The sequence below is a fragment of the Branchiostoma floridae genome, chromosome 12 (assembly GCF_000003815.2).
Source record: "Branchiostoma floridae strain S238N-H82 chromosome 12, Bfl_VNyyK, whole genome shotgun sequence".
Classification (NCBI taxonomy): Eukaryota; Metazoa; Chordata; class Leptocardii; order Amphioxiformes; family Branchiostomatidae; genus Branchiostoma; species Branchiostoma floridae.
Window position 1 is genome coordinate 7,648,043 of NC_049990.1, and position 8,571 is coordinate 7,656,613.

General features: G+C 39.5%; 1 long non-coding RNA gene across 1 annotated transcript in view; it reads left to right on the forward strand.

Annotated features, from left to right (window-relative positions):
• Positions 1-202: 202 nt before the first annotated feature.
• The window catches only part of LOC118428233, a 25,690-nt gene continuing 17,321 nt past the window's right edge, over positions 203-8,571 (forward strand). The window contains exon 1 of the long non-coding RNA XR_004832626.1: positions 203-868. This is a non-coding gene — a long non-coding RNA (uncharacterized LOC118428233). The remainder of the gene's footprint in view (positions 869-8,571) is intronic.

Here is an 8,571-nt window from a genome sequence, read left to right on the forward strand (position 1 = left end):
AACAACTTTGACCATCGAGTTGATACTATAGTTACAAAAAAAGGTTCCAACTAGCTCAGAGATTTGCCACCGTCCAAAAGTAGGGCACCTACGGCAAGTTTGTAGAGTACGAACTGGTTGGTTGTGACTCAGAAACCCCAGCCTTCTCCCTGAGTGATGGTTTTTCTGACGAAAGGTTGTAAATTGTAATACAGGACATTGTCTCTGTGGGAGAGAGGAGAGAAGTGTTCCAAACTTGGACCCGAGGTTTCCAGTTCTCGCTAGGAAATTTCGTCGCCCTGGCGGGGTTCGTCTTGATAAATGGTCAGCTCTCAGCGGGCTCCCTTGTCCGGTTCAGCAACTTTCACTTTTCAAAAAAAAACACAAAAGTAAACATTCGCTTGGTGAACTTTCACTCACCCACCCACCCCCAACTGTCTTTTGCGTGTCGCTTCCAGCCGTGGACTTGGGTAGGGGACGGAGGAGTCTAGGTTTGATATTTCGTGACTACAGGACGCCCGGGGGATGTGAGGCGGACGGAGGGGCCTGGCATGCGGCAGCTGTTCCGGCAAGGCTCCGGCCTTCCCCGCCACTTCGCCCCGAGAAAACTTTAATGACGGCCTCGTCTCGACTCGGCAAGCCACAGTCTTTCTTATATAGATAGGAGCAGACTTTTCGGCTCCTTAAAACCACGTCTTGTGCATACTTCCTAGGCATTTCAGACGCTGAGGGCAACGGAAGGCGGTCGGAAAGTTATGTAGACCAGCGCCTTAAAGAGTCAAGGCAGTTTTTAGAGACGTTCCTAGTCTTCGAGGCAAGAAATCTATAGGTTTCCGATGATGGCGGATAAATGGAGAGAAAAGTGATGGGAGGGCACGTGTACAGAAAGGTAGGTTCGTCTTTCACATGCACATTCATAACGGGTATAAAGACGAGATGGTCACAAAGTTGGACCGACAGTAATGATATTCAGGTCCGGACTCAGAACAATGCTGGGACGGAGACGACCAGTCCGGCTGACGCCAGTCGCTACAACCCGCAAAATCAGGCGTGCAGCTAGCAGCTGACAACTCTGAAAGGAAAACAAAACAAGAAGAAAAGAAGGCCGAAGTGCGATTATTGATGTGCTGACAATAGAGAGCTTGAGAACTTTCTTCTAGACGTTCTAAGTAGGCGTTTTTCCTCAGTAGAGTGGAGCGCCTGCCCGCCAAAAACGTGGCGTTTCCAAGTGAGTGGACACGCGCGGCGCAGACGACATTCTCCTCCTAACCTTCACCAAATTGTTCGCGGAATTCTAACATATTTCATTCATTCACTAGGCTGGAGAATTGTTTATTCCTATAGACTATCATATTTCTATCACCTGCAGCCCCTATTCCCAGGGGTTAGAGCCAATTGTGTGAGTGTCGCTTCGATTTACGAGGGAACTAAGCGAAACTGACAGTCAAGCCCGACTTGGCAACCAGCTGCCTGGAGCACACAAATCAGCGCTCCGTGTCCCGGCCTTGTTCGTGTACTACACTTCCTGGCACAGGCGGGGAGGAAAAGCTCCTCCGAAGGGCAGACTATCTTTGGCAAAACGCGCGTGAAATTCGTTTGAGCTCTCAAAGTCGAGCGTGCTCGGGCGATGGGAGGGGACAAGAGAGAGATGCCGCGAAGAAGAGAGAACACAGGGGTGAAAGTTCACCCATTTAAGCCACGCCCCCAACGAGCTGGCATGCATACTATACCACCAGACGACACTACACAACAAACGACCGCCTCCAAAAATGTTCCCATTCACTCTGATACTATTTCTAAACACATAAAGAAGGAATTAACCCAAATCTGCTTGTCCGAGACAGTGTACCTAAGTTGTGTGAATAGCTATTATGTGGTGGAGTCTATCTGTACAATAACACAAAGACTAGGAGAGACGGCCATCAACTTTCAAACAACGTTAGGGGACAAAGGACGTACAGAGCAAGTCTATGTCCGGGACCACGGGAGGGCGATACGACAAATATATCCACGAGAAATCATCTTTTATTGTCCACTTTAGGCTGTCACGGCGTATCAAGTGGACACGGGTCTTCAGGAAAGGTGTCTGATAGTGACATTTCTCTCTGCAGGTTTATTCCAACTATTTCTAAGTCGGACCTTGGTGACTTAATATAGCCCTAAAGGTTACACGAGATATGCTTTGAACAGATTGGCCTTTCTGGGTCTTATGACATCCTTTCTTTTGAACTGTCCGTCGCTATGGCAACGATGTTCGATAAATGTTTCGGTCACTATTTCTGTTTGGCCGTCACCTGTTAGCGCGTTTTGTTCTCGCACAAAATTATTTCGACGTTCGTCTTGTCTTGTGCATTATCTGTGCATTATTTATGTTCGACAATTGGTGGCAAATTTGTTGACACAATTTAAGGTATGCGTTGTTCATACAGCATCTTCAGAGACATGTTCTTGTTTGCTTTCATCTTTGTTTTTCACTATCTATCTACCAATTTATTCCAAATATACGTAAACATCACAACACACAAAAATCATACTTGACAAGACCTTCAAAATTTTACGCATTTTCAGTTGCTCTATTTTCATGCTGAGTTTTCGTATTCCCGTAAATATTAACTAGAGGAATTATTTTTACCTTTTTCTTTCACTGCTATTGTTGATTTACAGTTATTATCTTTATGGACTTTCCCTGAGGATGTTGCAGTATAATATCTTGTCCAGACGTATGCCTCACATTAATGGCCATTAGCGAGTCTTTCTCTCTTTTGTCCACACATAATACTTGAGTACCAAAATGGATATCGCCTCTCTTTCCGTTTCATTAAGCATTTTCACTCCCAACCTTTTCAGCACAACTCGTGTTGAAGGAAAATCGAAACACGTCTTTTTGTGAAGCATTCAACGCGCGGTATCAGTGAGCGAGTGTGCTCTATGTGTGTGTATTCTTGCTCTTTTCTCATCCCTGTCCACTTCTCGCAGCTAGAGTAGTTGAGATAGCAGAAAAGAGACGTGTCATTAGGTGTGTACAATAGACCAGCCCGGCGTATGTACCAACTGTCACTTGTATACCTCCTCCTGATCCGGGAGCACAATGGGAGTGGTAGGGTGACAACTTGGGGGCAAGGAGAGGACAGGGCAAACCTTCATTTGTTTGTATCAATCATTTCAAATATAAAAACGCCCACTGCAAGACAAAGCGTATCAATGGATGCATATGTTGTGGCATAATGATATCCATACGAAAGTTCTAAAGTTTGAGTAAGATAGTCTACCAATTTCGATCTTATATTCTCGAAAGAGAGGTTTCGGTCAGGTGGCTAGTTGAGGCCGCGTTTTTTGCCTGGTGCCCTCTAAAGACCACTATTAGCCCCGAATGGAAACCTTTGCTTGGAGCATATCACCTTATTCGATAGTGTGCTATGCAATCGTCCCAAAGAAGTGTTAAGTACAGGCTATTGACGCAAGTTTTGAGAGTAAAAAGTTGTGATTTTAGAAACCCCAGCTTACTTCACAGCCCTGTTGGACCATATCGTATATTCTGAATAATTCGATTCCTTTTTTAAAGTTCGCAATTTTACTGTTGAAAACTAGAAACAATGCGCACGGGTAGAAATCTGTAGTTACATTTTACCTTCAGTGTTTATTTGTAATAAAAATTGTGTGTAGTTTCAGTTATTTTTGTTATGAGAACGCAGATCTTCTTATCGTGCCTAGGTATTGAATAACAAAAATAGTCTAAGTCAATGGATTTAGACATAGAAATATAAGTATATAGATACAGATGTAGTTACATCTAAGGTGCAGAAAGCAACAAGAGTATATTGTAATCCATTCACTTTTTGTCATGTGGAAGATATCAGGTGAGATGGGTTACTTTAACCAGGAGGAAAGTTTATCAACACAAACTTGAAAACAGAAAAAGAAATAAACGAAATACATTGCAGTTTCAATGATACTTTCTCTTTTTCAAAAGAGCATGTAGATTTCTGCCTTGGGGCTGTGCTTAGATATTGAAAACCTGTTTTGCTAGTATGGCTTTCGATAACGTTCATCAACATACTGTTGTAAATAGAATAGATGTTAACAAGTCCTTTTTCTACCAGTGCCTCCGTGAAAGTTTCTCAGCACACAGTTGAAAACAGAAATAAAGAGCTGTACTTTTAATATTGATTTTCGATTTTCAAAACGTACGTTTAGCTATATATAATCATTACTGTTATAGAAACACACAGGTATTTAGCCTAGATATTGAAAAGTCCTGTGCCTAGTACCAGTGTCTCCATGAAAGTTCACCACACAGTTGAAAATAGAAAATAAAGAACTTTACTTTTAATGTTGATTTTTGATTTTCAAAAAGTAATTATATTATATTTATTGGTTTGAAAACACACAGGTATCGTGACTATATAGTGACGATGCCATGTTCCTACCAGTGTCTCCCTGAAAGTTGACTAACACACAGTTGTTGTTTACCGCCGTGAAACAAATGCTGTGCCGGCAGATGCTCGACACAAAACTCATTATGCCCCGATTGATGACGAAACACTGCCTTCCCAGATGCGCCGATGCAATATTTTTTGACATTATCACTATATATCACACACTGGAAATATTGAAAATAATAGAATTAAAAGTCATCAACAATAACAGTCAAGAGGGGACAAGTTTCCCCGGGGGCATTCCCGCTCGGTGTTAGCTGTGCTGATTCCAACCCCCCACTCACGTACATTTCATCATTGTCAGCCTCTACACGCTGTAGACATACCATTCACACTGGTTACTTACATTTATTAAAACATTTTTGAAAAACTTTCCTGACAAGATTCAAGTGCTATCATTTATAAAGTTTTCTTTCGCATTGCCTCAGATCATAGCTTGGAGAGCAAACCGCATTTAGTATTGCGTTTTCAACCATTCTAATATCATCTAAATTGTAACTCAAAGTCTAACGTACATATTTTCTTTGACACTCAACAAACTAAAGGAATAAATGAATTGGAACAAAATATAGACATTTGATAGAAAATATTTGGGTGAATGACACCATTGAAGCACATCCGGAATACCATTTTGTACAGGCAGTTTTTGTCCCAGGATAATCGTCTATCTTCATTTGTGCCTGCGTTGTCCTTTTGAAATTAATGTAAAAACTAAAAGCGTGCGGTAGAGTCATGAATGTTATTAATCAGACAGATTATATGTTAGGAATCTCTCCTCAGCACAGCTCTTTGTCTCACCAAATGGTTGGTTTAACATGCAAGGCACGGGCTTTTTCACTCGCCTGAAGCGAACCCTGTAATAGATTTTTATAATCTTAACACAACACAATGGAAAAAAAAACGAGAAAAGAAATCTTTACATCTTTAGATATGTTTTGCGATTCACCGGGTACGTTTTGACTAGTTAGTACTAGTAGAATGTCGATTTGTTAGTTATTAAAAATTGATACCAGAAAGAAGCCCGAATTAGAGTGACTTTTCAAAAGCATTGTTCTGCATGGCAATATGCAAATCGCGTGTATGCAGCTTAAATTATCCGTTCTTCTTGACGTCAGCGATTAAGATAAGAAATGAGAACGTCAAGTTCAAAGTTATCTATCCTCTAGTGATCGCTACTTTGTCAAATGCCCCTTCTTTACTCTTATCTCTCAGCTTGCGCTAGATACGGAGGCCCTATAGACAACTATGATATCGTATACGCTATTGTTGCCCATTGCAATTGTTTTCCTTACATTTGTTGACTACTTTTGTTGACTAGAATTTTTGAAGCCAAAAATGCCGAACTTTTTCACGAGAATCACATTATATTTTCTAGTTTGTGGAAAGGGGTTTGCTGTGATCAATAAATATAAAAGGACAGCGAGTAAGAAACCTTTGACACAACAATTTAACAAAACCTCAAAAAGTGCTTTATACCCATGTATGTGTCAGCGATTTGTCGACAGCAGTTTAGTACGTGCCATTTCTTTGAATATTTTAGAATCATATTATAATTCCTATCCGTTAATCATATTCGAGAAGCCTATATTGTCATATGTTCAAGTTCACACAGAACTAAAGAATCGATTCACTCACGAATAGAAAACACATATGCTGCTATTTTAGTGTTTTTTGTTTACATTTTGTAGTCATTTTTGTACAAAACATCGTTTGTTTCCTCATTTTAATTCCTATCATTAATTATATTCGAGAATCCTATATTGTTTCATGTTCACACAAAACTCGATTCACTCTCGAATAGAAGACACAGATGCTGTAACTGTAGTGTTTTTTGTTTATATCTTATAGTTATTTTCTTGCACAAAACATCGTTTGTTTCCTGATTTTAAGCGACTTTCCTGGTTTTGCACCAGTGCTTCCGTCGAAGCTTCCCAGAGTGCATAATTACCTCTTGTTTACCGCTCTGCGCCCTCATCTATCCACGCGCGCTACACCCTTTATTATCGTTCGGGGAAATTATCTTTCAAAGTGAACATCATTAACATTTCATAATTATAAATACCACAAATTACCCGTCTTTATAAAGCAGAGACATTATAAGTAACTGCTAGTCTGTCTTTTCACAGTCCGTGAAGTTTGTAGTTGTTGTAGAAATTTACAGATGGTTGGATGTGCAAGTTTAGGCGGTGCTAATTTCGTGGTAATCTGGGTTTAATATAAAACGTTATCATATCGTTTATCATGTGGATTAATTCTGATTAAAACTGGTGTGCTAATCCTAGTCTGCATCTGTCTGAACGATAATCAAGAGAACAAAAAATACTAAAATTGAAAGTTTATATGTGTTGGTAGAAGTCATTCTGGTTCAAAGTTGAACTGTTTCTACACAAAAATTGTCGACTGTCTAACTATAGTCTTTGTCAAGGAGTGAGCAATTTGGTTAAGCCCATTTTTGTGTGTTTAAATTTATCTCCAGAACAAAAATGTACCCCTTTTCCATTTTGCATAGAAAGATTATTACTTGAAAACAACCACGAAAAATATCGTTAGAATCGTTGCTCATGCTGTAATTATGGAAAGTTTTACAGATAAAAAGAACAATCAACAATCTTCAGATTGTATAGAATTCTTTTCAGTACATTTTTATATCGAATTCAAAAGATTCGACCCTTATTCGTTCTGATCCTAGCATCAGGTTGTAACCCTAAGTTTCGAGACAACCAAGAAATCCCCATGGTGTATTTAAAGTGTAGACATTTTTTCAAGAAAAATCGTTGCAACTAATAACTGCTTGAAATTCTTTTATCTATTCTAAAGTCTGAATCTTCTGTATATTTTTTGTGAGGAGGATCTAATGAAGGATGATTCTTACACAAATTGAAGTCAAATTGTGTTGTTTTGTGACGAACTCAACCAACAAGGTTGGTTGGAATATGTCAATGTACTTGAACTCTCGTACGCAAAGTCTTCCCATATGCTCCTAGAAAAGCCCCAAGTTCAGCAAGAAAAGGCTTAAAACTATTCACTCATCTTATACAGATGTAGCGCTCTTGTTGACTAGTAGTAGATAGACTTATGTAGAAATGTTTGGATTATGTATGGAATACTTACAGAAGTGAATGAAACACGAATATGAGATGGCCAAGTTTCAAAACCAACTTTATAGACAACTATAAGTATACCAATTCCATGACTGCACTACTTTAACTTCAAGCGCTGTTCATGATGTATTTGAATGAAGTGTTCTTGTTTAGAGCGAGTCAATTAAACGATGTCCGATGAGACGAACGAGTACTTCCTGAATCCACCCTGCCGAGCTGCAAATCCCGTCGGAACCACAGGGGGCGCACTTCAGCTCAACTACAACTGTTGCGCCAGATGAAGTAGTAGTACATTATTCCACGAACACAAACTTTTCTGTAAAATCGTTCACTGCTAATGCGATGTTGTGCCCTCTATACTCTAGTTTTGTAGATACCTAGTTAAACGATTCTCTTAGTACGCTACTGTCCCTGGCAAGATCTCCCGAGATTTTACGAGAATTCTGACGAGACCTTGTTCTTGTGCTATTCTAATCAGTTTTCCTACAGTCAGAGTACGCCCCAAACTGTCTACCCAGTTCTAGTAATTGTCATCAGAATAGTAAAAAAAAGTTCAGGCTATCGATTCAATACACATATCTTTGCAACAAACAAACGAAAACAAAGGATAGATGAACAAGTCAGAATAATTTCCGTCGCAAAGGATGTGAAAGTGAGTATCGCAAGTCGTAGTTTCGCAATTTTTTTTGAGTCTCGTTGTCTTATATTGCGGACATGACAACTGCTACTGATTTAGATATTTATATTGAAAATATAAAATCTACAGCAACACATTATCAAACACAATACGAATGCTTTCATAATTTTCAAAGTATTTTCGTCATTGCGCTTACTAGTACTATCAGGATACCTAAAATATCAAAATGATGTTCAGATACAATGAAAGTTATATGTTATATTGAAGGTTGATACATGTGTATGGGGTCAACAAACATCACAAGATAGTACAATAGACATCTGTTAAGTGCAATAGGAATAAAAGTTTGGAATGAATGAGTATAACGCAAATCTTCCGTTGGAGCAGTGAAAAACATTACTGTCCCCAGAAGAAAAGA